The 12,781-nt window shown below is 44.6% G+C and overlaps 2 long non-coding RNA genes across 3 annotated transcripts in view; both read left to right on the top strand.

Annotated features, from left to right (window-relative positions):
- LOC105495018 (uncharacterized) lies at positions 1-6,542 on the top strand. Its single transcript, XR_011608778.1, has 3 exons — positions 1-113; positions 2,667-2,751; positions 5,105-6,542. It is a non-coding gene; the product is annotated as an uncharacterized lncRNA (long non-coding RNA).
- Positions 6,543-10,753: 4,211 nt separating this feature from the next.
- The window catches only part of LOC105495013 (uncharacterized), a 28,860-nt gene continuing 26,832 nt past the window's right edge, over positions 10,754-12,781 (top strand). For both annotated transcript variants that reach the window (XR_011608779.1, XR_003021139.2), the window contains exon 1: positions 10,754-11,803. This is a non-coding gene — a long non-coding RNA (uncharacterized lncRNA). The remainder of the gene's footprint in view (positions 11,804-12,781) is intronic.

Consider the following 12,781-nt stretch of genomic DNA (forward strand, 5'->3'; position numbering starts at 1 on the left):
TGTGGTTAGGGCAGTCCTCCACTTCCAGAGATCCAGGCTTCAGAAATAGAGAACTTTCAAGCTTCAGGATTTCAGAAGACAAATTCCATCTGGCTTAGTCTGCCTGGCTCACAGTAAGCTTTAGAGTGGTGAAGAATAGAAAGTCTATGGTGGCAAGATGATATGTAGCTCTCACACACAATAGCTCCCTCTTTTCCACTATAGGGCACCTTTCAAATTTACAAGGCATTTTCTCATGAATTTGTACGTTGAGCCTCATAACAATCCTCTGAGACAGATTAAGGCTACTTACTCCCATTTTACAGATGTGAAAATTAAAAATGAGAGAAGGGAAGGGACACATCTAAAAATCACATAACACCAACGGGTCTCAACCTCCAGCCATGGTGATCTTGAGTCTGGGGCTCTTTTGAACACACCTCACATTTATAGCTGGCTGATGAAATGTCTGCTTCAGTAGCCGCAGGATCACTTGTCAACCCTAAGAAGGCTGTCCTTCCCTCAGACTCAAAAAATAAATAAATGAATAAAAACTAGCATTTGTTCATTGAAAATCTATTAAGTACAACACATTGGGCAAAGTACTTTGTATACACTTTATCCCTTTTAATCCTCAATAATGCTGTGAGGTAGTTACAATTACCCCATTTTAATGAAAAGGAAACTGAGGCTCAGAGAGGTGAAGTGATTTTCCCAAAGTCACAAAGATATAAATGATAGACTCGGGATTTGAAATAAGTCCATCTTATGCCTCCTGTGCTCAACCATTGCACGAAACCTCCTCCTAAGAGGAAGCATTGTCATGATGGATGAAAGCCATGTCCTTCTCCTCTGCCAATGCCTGGAGCTATGTTTGCAAATGGAGTGAGCTGCATGTTGAAACCTAATTATTCTACAGGCAGCACCCATAACAAGGCAACCCCTCTCCTGGCAGCTTGTCTTCACTTCTTTGCTCCCACACAATATTGCCAGAGGCTCAGGGGCATGAGAGTCAAGTTTCCATGGATGGAATGGATGAAACCTCAGTCATCTGCAGCATTTCATATTTTTGGATGTGTTTGAACATCTATTGGGTCACTTCATCCTTGCAGTAAACCTGTTGAGCACATAGGACAAATATTTCCACAGCCCATCTTTCTTTAGAGAAAATTAAGCGAAGAGACCTTATCCAAGGTCACACAGCTGGTATAGGTAAAGCCAGGATTTCAACCTACACAGACTGTGTTCCAAATCTTTGGTCACTCTACTACCCTGTGCTTGTCATCTCGAAATAAGAATCTGAGAGGTAACGTGACTTTCCCAAGGTCACACAGCAAGACATAGTTACCAGAATGAAACTCAACCAACATACCTGTGTAGCCTAGCCACTCCCACCGTTCCACATTGTCTCCTCTTTACCTCCTTCTCCATTCCTAGAAATTCTCCCCTCTTGGTGATTTCCCACTTCAAGTTCTCCCTCTAGAGGTAGTTCAGACTAAGAGATGTCTTTCACCCCATGACCTCCTTGAGAAAAAATACAGAAAGAGAAGGGGAGGGAAGCCATTGCAGGCAATGCTTGTGTGAGTTGGCGACGGCACTGTTTCTCAAACTCTTGGCAGCATCTGCCTGCTGTCTGCCTGCAGGAAGGAGGTGGAACAGCTGTGCACACATCTGCCAGAGGAACTCTTTAAAGAGCAGAGAGGATGCTATTTCCTACCAGCAGTAGCAGCAGCAGGGCAAGCGCTCGAGGCTCATTTTGGGTTCATTCTCTCTCTGACTAAGGTTCATGTCTTCAGAACAGCTGTTCACACGGAGTGGAGTAAGGCTGTCAGGCAAGGAGACCTCTGAAGCAATCTCAAAAGCCCCCTGGTCAAATTCATGTGAACTGACTATTCACAGAGGTTGCTTACAAACAGAATATAATAACTAAGACTCACTGTGTATGCCAGATGTATAACTTAGAACAGCTATCACATGTGTATGTGTATACTTACTATATATATATCTACTATATATACAATATAGATATCTACTATAGATTATATAATATATATACATATACGTGTGTGTGTGTGTATATATATACACATATATGTCAATAAAACTCTACATCATGGCTACTATTATGATCATCCCCATGTTTCAGAGGGGAAAGCTGGGGCAGAGTCAGGCTAAATACCGTGCCAAAGGTTACACAGCTTCGTTTTGGTGGAGCCAGAATTAAAGCCCAGAAAGCCGAGTTCCAGATTCAGTGTCCTTTATCTCTGCACTATATTGACTTGAGTGATTCTAAAAATGTAGTGTGTATAAGAATTACACTGACACTGTTTAAAATTCAGATTCTTGAGCTCCTGCCCTCTAAATTCAGGAGGGATGGGCTAGAGAGCTCAGGGATATGCATTTTAATAAGTTCCCTTGCTTGGCTCTTGTACATATGGTTGATAGACCACTCTTCGAGAAAGACTTACAAAGAAATGTGTTCATTCACATATTTCATAGGGTAAGAACTGTATGTCAGGACCCGGGACAGGCATAGGGGATATGAGGAAAAGTAATTAGAATGCCAGCTGTAATTTCCTGAATGCTAATCATGTCCCAGGAACCTTGCTAAATGTCTTGCATTCATTAATGTTTAATTATCACCACAACCCCATAAGGCAGGTGATATTATGAACTCTTCATTACAGATAAGAAAACCGAAGTTCACAGAAGTAAAGTGACTTGTCCAAGACCTCACAGCTATCAAGTAGAGAAACTGGGATTTGGATGCAGGTCTGTCTGATTCCAGACACCATGATCTTAACCATCGAGGCAGAGTTTCTACCTTTTAGGAATTTCCAAATAGAGGGGACAACCTCAGGACCTAAACAATGTGGCAACACAGTCAAAAACACAAAGAGCCAGGGAGTGATGCCCATACTGTGCTGTGAAGGTTAATATCACTTCCTGTCAAAGGACAACCTCAGGGAAGTGGTATTTATTAATATACAGGGTTTTTTAAAAAGAAGGGGTCAGCTCTGAACACAGTAGTGATTGCAATTGGGAAGAAGAGCAACCAGGAAGAGGATATATCATAAGCAAAAGCACTGGTGTGGGAAAGAACAGGGATTTAGCGGGAAATGTGAACGGTATCACTGCTTGGTGTGAAATATAGGCAAACCCCAGTAGCTCACTTCCTCTCAAATATTTATTCAGAAACCACCATCTCAGTGATGCCTCAGCTGACAATCCCACTTACAGATGCATCAAAATTTGCCCTCCTTGTTCCTCTTTTCTGCTCTATTTTTCTCCAAAGCACTTTTCTTTTCTTTTCTTTTCTTTTTTTTTTTTTCTTTGAGACAGAGTCTCGCTCTGTCGCCCAGGCTGGAGTGCAGTGGCCGGATCTCGGCTCACTGCAACCTCCGCCTCCCGGGTTCACGCCATTCTCCTGCCTCAGCCTCCCGAGTAGCTCGGACTACAGGCGTCTGCCACCGCGCCCGGCTAATTTTTTGTATTTTTAGTAGAGACGGGGTTTCACCGTGTTAGCCAGGATGGTCTCAATCTCCTGACCTCGTGATCCTCCCGTCTCGGCCTCCCAAAGTGCTGGGATTACAGGCGTGAGCCACCGCGCTTGGCCAGCACTTTTCACCTCTAATGGACAAGGTACCTTCCCTGCCCGCACCCCCCGCCCCACCCCTCAATTCTTAAAAATCTCCATTCACTAGAACATAAGCTTTAAGAAGGCAGGAATTTTTGTCAGCTTCACTCATTGTTGAATTGCCAGGGTGTATCACAGGATCTGGAGTGTGTTGAGGGGTGATAGGTGCTCAATAAACATTTATCAAAATTTGAATGTAGAGCCAGGTATGGTGGCTAAATGCCTGTAATCCCAGCACTTTGGGAGGCCAAGGCGGGCAGTTCAATTGAGGTCAGGAGTTTGAGACCAGCTTAGGCAACACGGCGAAACCTTGTCTCTACAAAAAAACACAAAAATTAGCAGGGTGTGGTGGTGCATGCCTGTGGTTCCAGCAACTGAGGAGGCTGAGGTGGGAGGATTGCTTGAACCTGGGAGGCAGAGGTTGCAGCGAGCTGAGATGGTACCATGCATTCCAGCCTGGGTGACAGAGTGAGACCTTGCTCCCACCCACCCCCAAAAATAATGTAGGAAGCAAGAAGGGGCGAGAGAGAGAGAGAGAGAGAGAGAGAGAGAGAGAGAGAGGGAGGGAGAGAGAGAGAGCACCTTGGACAGAAATCCACTGCCTTTATTCCAGGCAGTTTTATCCCAGGCTGCCCAAGATTGCAATCTCATATAGGACCCTAAATTTCTTCCCTCATTCCTTCCCTCCTTTCCTTCTTTTTTTTTTTTTTTTTTTTTTTTTTGAGACATACAATCTTGGCTCACTACAGCCTTAACATCCCGGGTTCAAGCAATCCTCCCACCTCAGCCTCCCGAGTTGCTGGGATTACAGGTGTGTACCACCACACCTGGCTAATTTTTGTAGTTTTAGCAGAGACAGGGTTTCGCCATGTTGGTCAGGCTGGTCTCGAGCTCCTGAGCTCAAGCGATCCACCCACCTCGGCCTCCCAAAGTGCTGAGGTTACAAGCATGAGCCACTGCGCCCAATCCGTGTCTCCCTTCTTTCCTTCCTTCCCTCCTTTCTCCCTCACTTCCTCCTTCCTTCTTTCCTTCCCTCCCTACCCCATCCCTCCTTCCCTCTTTCCTGCCTTTCCTCCCTCCCTCCTTTTTCCATCCCTCTTTTCCTCCCTCCTTCCTTCTCTCCTTCCTTAATTTTTCTAGCTCTCCACTGATGAGTTTAATGTATATCCAGAATGACATACCACCACATCATATCCAGATGTGGCAGCCCACACAAGCCACCCCAGCTGCAGACGTCAGTAGATTCCAGGGTCCTGGCATTCTGACCACAAGTCTGGGGAGTGCCGATGGTGTTTTCTCATTAAGGCAAGCTTAGGAAGCTCAGCTCAGTCCACTGGAGTGATTCCTAAATCAATCCTCCACCAGAAGACAGCCTTCTGAACTCTTTTCTCCACCAAAACATCTTTGACAAATCCTCTTTTCCTCTATCTTCCTTTCTGATGAGTCCTCAGGGACGCTAACCAGTCTGTTTTGATCCATGTTTATCAGCTTGGGGCTGTCTTCCCTGCCACCATCATCTTCATACTCTCCCCCAAGTTAATTGGAGAAGACGGATGGATGATGGCGCCCCATGTAACTTAATTAAGATAAAAGCTTCCACTGATCTCCCTGCGAGAGAGACTAAAGATGTTGCCAGCAATAACTCCTGGGTGCGACGTGGTTGATTTGCGCAGCCCAGTGAAGGAGCCAAGGGTCTTAGTAGCTGCCTTTGGTGCCAAAGGATCTCAGTTACACAAGCCCCCATGGCCTGGACAGCTGTGAAAAGTGGAGAAGACAAATCTCAAACTCATGCTTGTTGGAAACTCTTCATCTCTGTATTCGGAATCTGGTCACTTCTCACTAACTCCATGTGGTCCAATCCCCTATCATCTCTTACCTGGATTCTTGCAGTAGCCTCAGCATTGGTATTCCTGATTCTATCCTTGCCCTTCTATAGCCTATTCTCAATACAACAACTTTGTTGTATTATGTGTTCCTTTTGAAATATAACTCAAGTTAAGACACACCTCTTCTCAAAACCTTCCAGTGATTTTCCATATCACTCAGAGGAATAGCCAAAGTCTTTGCAACAGCCCTACCTGTTTAGCCCCAGCTACCTCTGTGATCATCTCTCTCACTACCCTCTTCTTGCTTACTCTGTTCTGATCACACTAATTTCCTTGCTGCTTCTTGGACACACAGCATGCTTTGGCCATCTGCTTTGCACTGACTGCTCCCTCTGACTGGATTGCTCTTCCCCCAGGTAGCAACATGGCTCATTCCCTCACCTCCTGATCACCTTATTTAAAATTGCAACACACACTGCCAATGACCCTTACCTTGATCATTTTTTTCTATAACATTTGTCATTTGCTATAGTGGCTAATTTGTCTATTTTCTGTCTCCCACCACCCTCAACAATGTAAGTGCCCCAAACACAGAGATCTTGTCTGTTGCATTCCCTGGCACATCTCCAGCCCCTTGAATGGGACCAACACATAGTAAACACTCAATAAACATTTGTTGAATAAGTGAATGAATCAGTAGGAATATAAAAATGTGTTTCACTAAAGATGGTTGGAAGGAGCAAAGTAACTGTGGTACCAGAGTTTGGATATTTGACCCCCCAAACCTCATATTAAAATTTGGTCCTCAGTGTTAGAAATTGGCCTGGTGGGAGGTGTTTGAGTCATGGGGGCAGATCCCTCATGAATAGCTTGGTGCTGTCCTCCCAGTAATGAGTTCTCACTCTGTTAATTCCCTTGAGAGTTTCTCCAAAAGTTAGTTGTTACAAACAGCCTGGCACCTTCCCTTTCTCTCTTGCTTCCTCCCTCATCATGTGATCTGCACATGCTGGCTCCCTTCCACCATGAATGGAAGCAGACTTAAGCCCTCACCAGAAGCAGACGCTGGTGCCATGCTTCTTGTACAGTCTGCAGAACTGTGAGCCAAATAAACCTCTTTTCTTCATAAATTACCCAGCCTCAGGTATTTATTTATAGCAACACAAACTGACTAAGACATGTGGAAAAGACATGAAAACCAACATAAGATAGTCCCTGGAGTGCAATCATCAACTTTTTGATGGCCTAAAGGTGTGCAACCTGATGTGTCAGAACTGGCATCCTGAGAGTATACCTGATTGAGGTCATATTAACTTCCTGGCTGTGTGACTGTGGGCAAGGCAAGTTACTTAACCATTCCGAACTTTGGTTTCCTCATATGTATTATGTGGATAATAACAGATACCTACTACATGGGGTTGTTGTAAAAATTAAATTACTTAATACACCTAAGGAGTTTATAATAGCACCATAAGCATAGTAAGCAGTTACTCCATGACACCCCCATGTGCTGGCACAGGTCCTGAGCCACTGGCTGGAGGAGGGTAGAGTGCAGAAAGCTGGATCTTATAGTCGCTCAGTGCTTTCTGTTTCACTTTTGCCCCCCATCCCCAACCGTATCCTCTAAAGGCCAACATGAACCTTCAGCACTGAGGCCTCAAGCAGAGATGATGAGATGAAATTTTCCTTAAGTCAAGCTCTCACTTTATCCCCAAGAAGCCTTGTTTGGATCCACGGTCTGACATATTCCTTGAACCAGACAGCTTTGACTTTTCATCACAGCTGCTGACTTTATTGGACCTCAGAATTAGGCCACTAGGCTAGATGCGGAGAGTTGGTAAAAAGAGGGACAGATACTCAGCTGACTTTATTTCTGTCTCATTCCTCCCCAAAGTCTCTGGCCTTAAATCTCCCTTGTCCTTAACCACAAAGCAGCAGTCCCCAGGCATGTCAATGAAAGGAACACACTATGGCCAAGAGAGTAACTGTGTGTTGATTAAGCTGCTAAGGTTTGGGATAATTTGTTTTGCAGCAATAGATAACTAATACATCTGAATGGGGACCCAAAACCTGCATTTCCAACAGCTCCCTGGTGATACTCATGCCTCCATGTACTACACTTGGAGTAGCCAGAAGATTAGATGATTTTCTCAAGAAGACACAGCTAGTGGTAAGTGGTAGAACATGACTTTGAACTCAGATCAGTCAATCCATATACCCTTGGTGCTCGCTGTTCCAAGAGTGAAGTGTTGCACTGCAGGTCTCTACCTGAGGGCTTCCTCCCTGCTGGAAGTTCTGGGAGTTCATGCCTCCGTGGCAGCACTTACCCCATAGTAGGAGGGAGTTGGAGGATAAATAGCCCAGCCTCTTTACCTCATAAGTGAGATAACTCTGAGAGACGTTCTACCACATTTCCCAGAAGTCTGCAAAGAGATTGAGCTTCAGTTGCCCATAGTGTTAGTTTATCCAATAATAACCCCGTGTTGACTTTTTTCCCTTTCCTTTGTAACTTCACTCACTCCCATGGGTACTTCTTGGCTTCACCTTCCAAATACACTACTGACACCCAGATCCTTATCTTGGGATAGTGTGTGCCAATCACTATGCAAAGAGCTCTAAGTATAGCATCTCATTTTATCTCTACAACATTTTATAGACCCTTGAGGCACAGAGAGGGTGAGCAACTTACCCAAGGTCACCCAGCTGGGAATTAGCAGGGAAAAATTAGAACACAAGCCCTTCTGACCTGAAACATTAGGTTCTTCTACTTCTATTCACCCTCTACCCATTGCCATCTGCCTTCATCACAAAGCTACCCACCTCCATAGTCAGGTCCTTTCACTCCCCGTGTGAAATCTTCCATGCTCCAGGCCCCATCTCACTGTAATCCCTCACCCTGCAAGGGAAGAGGCCAGTAAATGAGTTCGACCATTCCCAAAACCTTCACTAAGTAACTAAGACCTTCTTAACACATGTCCCAAGAAAGTAATCCCAGAAATAGGGAATAGCATCAGGTTTTATGGCACATTACTGGAGAATCCAAACAGAACAGAATCCACTATGACAAGTGGATTATAAATCCATCCTTACATGTGACAATTGAACTTGACAAACAATAGGGTTTTTCCAGGGGGTGGGGGCGGGGAGTAGGAGTTTCACTTACCACTCTCTGCCCCAACTGATTCCCACAAATTTCATTTCTTTCATTTTTTATATATATTTATCTTTATTTTTATTTTTATTTTTTGAGACAGAGTCTTTCTCTGCTGGAGTGCAGCGGCATGATCTCGGCTCACTGCAACCTCTGCCTCTCAGGTTCAAGTGATTCCCAGGCCTCAGCCTCCCGAGTAGCTGGGATGACAGGTGCACACCACCACGCCCGGCTAATTTTTGTATTTTTAGTAGGCACGGGGTTTCACTATGTTGGCCAGGCTGGTTTTGAACTCCTGACCTCAGGTGATGTGCCCACCGCGGCCCCAAAAAGTGCTGGGATTATAGGCATAAGCCACCACACCCTGCCTATTTTATTTTATTTTATTTTATTTTTTATTTTTGAGACAGAGTCTCGCTCTGTCACCCAGACTGGAGTGCAGTGGTGCCATCTCAGCTCACTTCAACCTCCTGGGTTCAAGCAATTCTCATGCCTCAGGCTCCCAAGTAGCTGAGACCTCACGTGCATGCCACCACGCCCGGCTAGTTTTTTGCATTTTTAGTAGAGACAGGGTTTTGCTATGTTGGCCAGGCTGGTCTCAAACTCCTGGCCTCAAGTGATATGCCCACCTTGGCCTCCCAAAGTGCTGGGACTACAGGCATGAGCCACTGCACCCGGCCCATTCCCACAAATTTTAAATAAAATCTACCTAGTGTTTAGCTTAGAGTAGGCACGTTGTAAATAGTTCTTGAATAAATGAATCAATCGGTGAATGGATTAATGAGTCAGTGAATATAGATGTACCATCCAGCTAGGCACAGAGCCTCCAGCTAAGACCCTTCCCCTTCCGGGACATCCCCTGCCCATTGGACAGAGGAGCAACATGCTAAACCACATGCACTAAGAATCATAACCCTCTTCATGTGAACTGCTTCCCAAAATTTTCAAAATGATTCCCCATATAATGTCTCGTTAACCTCTCCCTGCCAACAGCCTTTGAGCTTGTTGGAATGGGAATGGAAGCAACTGAGTGTCGGAGGAATAACTTTGGCATCTAAATCCAAGAGATGTTAATCTTCAGTCCTGGTTTTGCCACCATGTGTCATGAAGTTATGTGACTTTCAGATAGTCTCTTTCCTACTCTGAGGCCAGTTTCCTTGTCATAGAAAGACAAGGGTTAAGCTAATCTAACATCAAAGATTCCCTTCTGATGCTAACATGTTCAGATTCAGATATCTATCCAGGTAAGAGGGGAGGGCAGAAGAGGGTCAAATTTTACACATTACAAATTTCCCAATGCTTCCTCAAATCTCACCTGTGAATCTCTTGGTACAGCTATTCCTACCAATAATAAATGCTGCTCTTTATTGTATGCTATCATGCTTGTGGGACTATGTGGGAAATTCTTCATATGTTATGTTATTTATTTCTCATAACAACCTGTGAGCCTGGGATTGATATATTATTTAGAACAGATATTTCTCTGCCCATAACAGGAAACATGACTGCGAATGGCTTAAGCAATAAACACATCCTGAACAAAGAAATAGAATGCCCCACTATTGGTTCAGCATCTCAGTGACATCATCAAAGATCCAGGTTCTTGTATCCTGCTCTTCCATCATCCTCAGAGTACTAATTGTAAATTCACAAGTGTGTTGCCTCATGGTTACAAGATGGCTACTATGGCTCCGGACATCACAACCTCACACAACAGCATTCAAAGCAGAAAGGAGAAAAGGGAGCAAAAGATCTCTTCTTAAGCACTGCTCTGTTTTTTATTGGAGAAAAATTATTCCAGAATCCTCTAAGCCAACTTCCCTTTTATCTCATTGGCCAAGACTTAGTCACATGGTTACCCTTGGCTACAAAAAAGGCTGGGACTGTATCTGGCTTTTTCAACCTCTATAGTGAGAGATAGGCATGAGAGGAAGAAAAGTGGCATGGCTATGGAGTAGGGACCAACAATGTCTGCCACAGTATTTATCTCTATTTGAAATGAAGAAAACAGTCTTAAAGAAAATTGCCTGCCCTTATTCAAGGTCGCACAGGGAATAAGTGGCAGAATTATAAACATGGTTATGCCCAGCTCCACAGCCCATGCTGCTATTAACTACTGTCAAATCCTGTCCAAGACAATGATTAGATTTTAAAAGTCGAATGGTGGACTGTTTTCTAAAGGATATTGAAAGAGAAGAAGGATTTCAAGTCAAGCTTGAGGATCCGGTGGTCAGAGAAATGGGAAGTGGATCTCTAGTAGGGAATAGGGCTCTGCTCAGACACCTGGGAGGATGTTGCAAAAAAGGCAGCATTGTTCTAAGCCCTTGGCACCCTCCCCCAACTACGAATTTGGCTTCCCAGGGATTTGACTTGTCCTTATCAGCATAAACAGCTGAGTCAGAAGAAGACTGTCCTAGGAAGAGTGGCAGAAACCCTGGGAATAGGCCTGGTCACTCCTGGGCCATGTGTCAAGGGGCCTTTAATAGCATAATCACTCTCTTCTACAGAGGCCAGTGGTGACATGCCTTTTAATGAAGGGTAATGGTATTTTGCATTTAAATATATTCAGCCATTGACTCATTACTGCAGTCTCCACTGGAAACACAAGCAAATGAGAGGGAAGGAAGAATTTGTCGGCTTCAGGAGAAACCAGACTAAAATGTAGACCACTGCCATGGAACCTCATGGCTACTGCATAAAGCACAGGCAGCTCTCTGGCCCTCTTTGGAGAAGTGGATTCTAGAGCTCATTTCTATCATCACAGAAAGTCCTATAGGACAACCCTAAAATGGAATGAGGATGGAAGAGGTTTCCCCAAAGGAAAATCAAGATGCTGGGACCTGAAAAAGGGCAAATGGATATTGGTGAAGCAAAACAGATGCCCACTGTACATCATTTAATTTGAGAGTTGCAGACTTCGGAGGCTGATGAAAGCTATGGATCTTCTCTCCAAGGGAAAAAAATTTGCAAGCAATTTTATAAACACAGAATTCTGCTTAGAGTTTCGGAGGGGTCCCTGAAGCCAAACAATGAGCAATGACCCCAGTTCAGAATGTCTGACATTCTGAGAATTTTAGCAAGAGAGGGTGGCTGGAGGGAGTAACTTTTAACAGCTTTCAAGCCTGAGACACATCTCCAGAGATTCCTTTCTTCGCCACCCCAATGCCCTTAGTCTGGGAACAAGAAGAATTTGTCTCTACCCCTAATTCTCCGGTAAGACACAAATGATGCAAATATTATGCTAAATGAGGCCCCTTAAAATAGCGGAGAGCAAACCAGCAGCAAAAGATGCCTTGTCATTTGCAATTTGCAAACGAATTTGATGCCTTTCTTCATCCTCTCTCCGCCTCCCCACCCCTGTTGTTGATGTTAATCTGAACTCCTGAAGGAGTCACCTTCCCCCAGAAAGGTGTCCCTTGAGGGGAGGAGAGAAGGAAAATGGGGGGATGGAAATGCTTCTTGATTGCCTACATCTGATTAGTAATTACACGCCAAGAGCTGCTCTGGAGAGAAACACTGTCTCCCTCTGATGAGGAAGAAATTTGATAAGGCAGTTCTTCTAGGTGGAGGTTGGGGTAGGAAGGTGATGAGGAGGAGAGGAAGGTGGTAATGGAAATACAGCTGGGGGACCTGCTGCTAGTCGGGTTGGGGTAGAGGTAGGCAGATTATTGCATCCTTCACCAGCATTACCACTTCTCCATTTATCAGCATGAGTGACCTTGAGCTTTGTGGCTTAAACTCTGTGCCTCAGTTTCTTTATCTGTAAAACGGGAATAAAGCTGGTACTGTCAGAGGCATGTGAACCAGAGCAACTCCATCTTGAACAGAAGCTGGGTAAAATAAGGCTGAAACCCAGATGGTTAGGCATTCTAAGTCACAGGATGAGATGGGAGGTTGGCACAAAATACAGGTTATAAAGACCTTGCTGATAAAACAGTTTGCAGTAAAGAAGCTGGCCAAAACCCACCAAAACCAAGATGGCCATGAGAGTGACCTCTGGTCGTCCTCACTGCTACATTCCCATCAGCGCCATGACAGTTTACAAATGCCGTGGCAACATCAGGAAGTTATCCTATGTGGTCTAAAAAGGTGATGCATGAATAATCCACCCCTTGTTTAGCATATAACCAAGAAATAGCCATAAAAATGGGCAACCAGCAGCCCTCAGGGCTGCTATCTATGGAGTATCCA

The sequence above is a fragment of the Macaca nemestrina genome, chromosome 10, assembly GCF_043159975.1.
Source record: "Macaca nemestrina isolate mMacNem1 chromosome 10, mMacNem.hap1, whole genome shotgun sequence".
Classification (NCBI taxonomy): domain Eukaryota; kingdom Metazoa; phylum Chordata; class Mammalia; order Primates; family Cercopithecidae; genus Macaca; species Macaca nemestrina.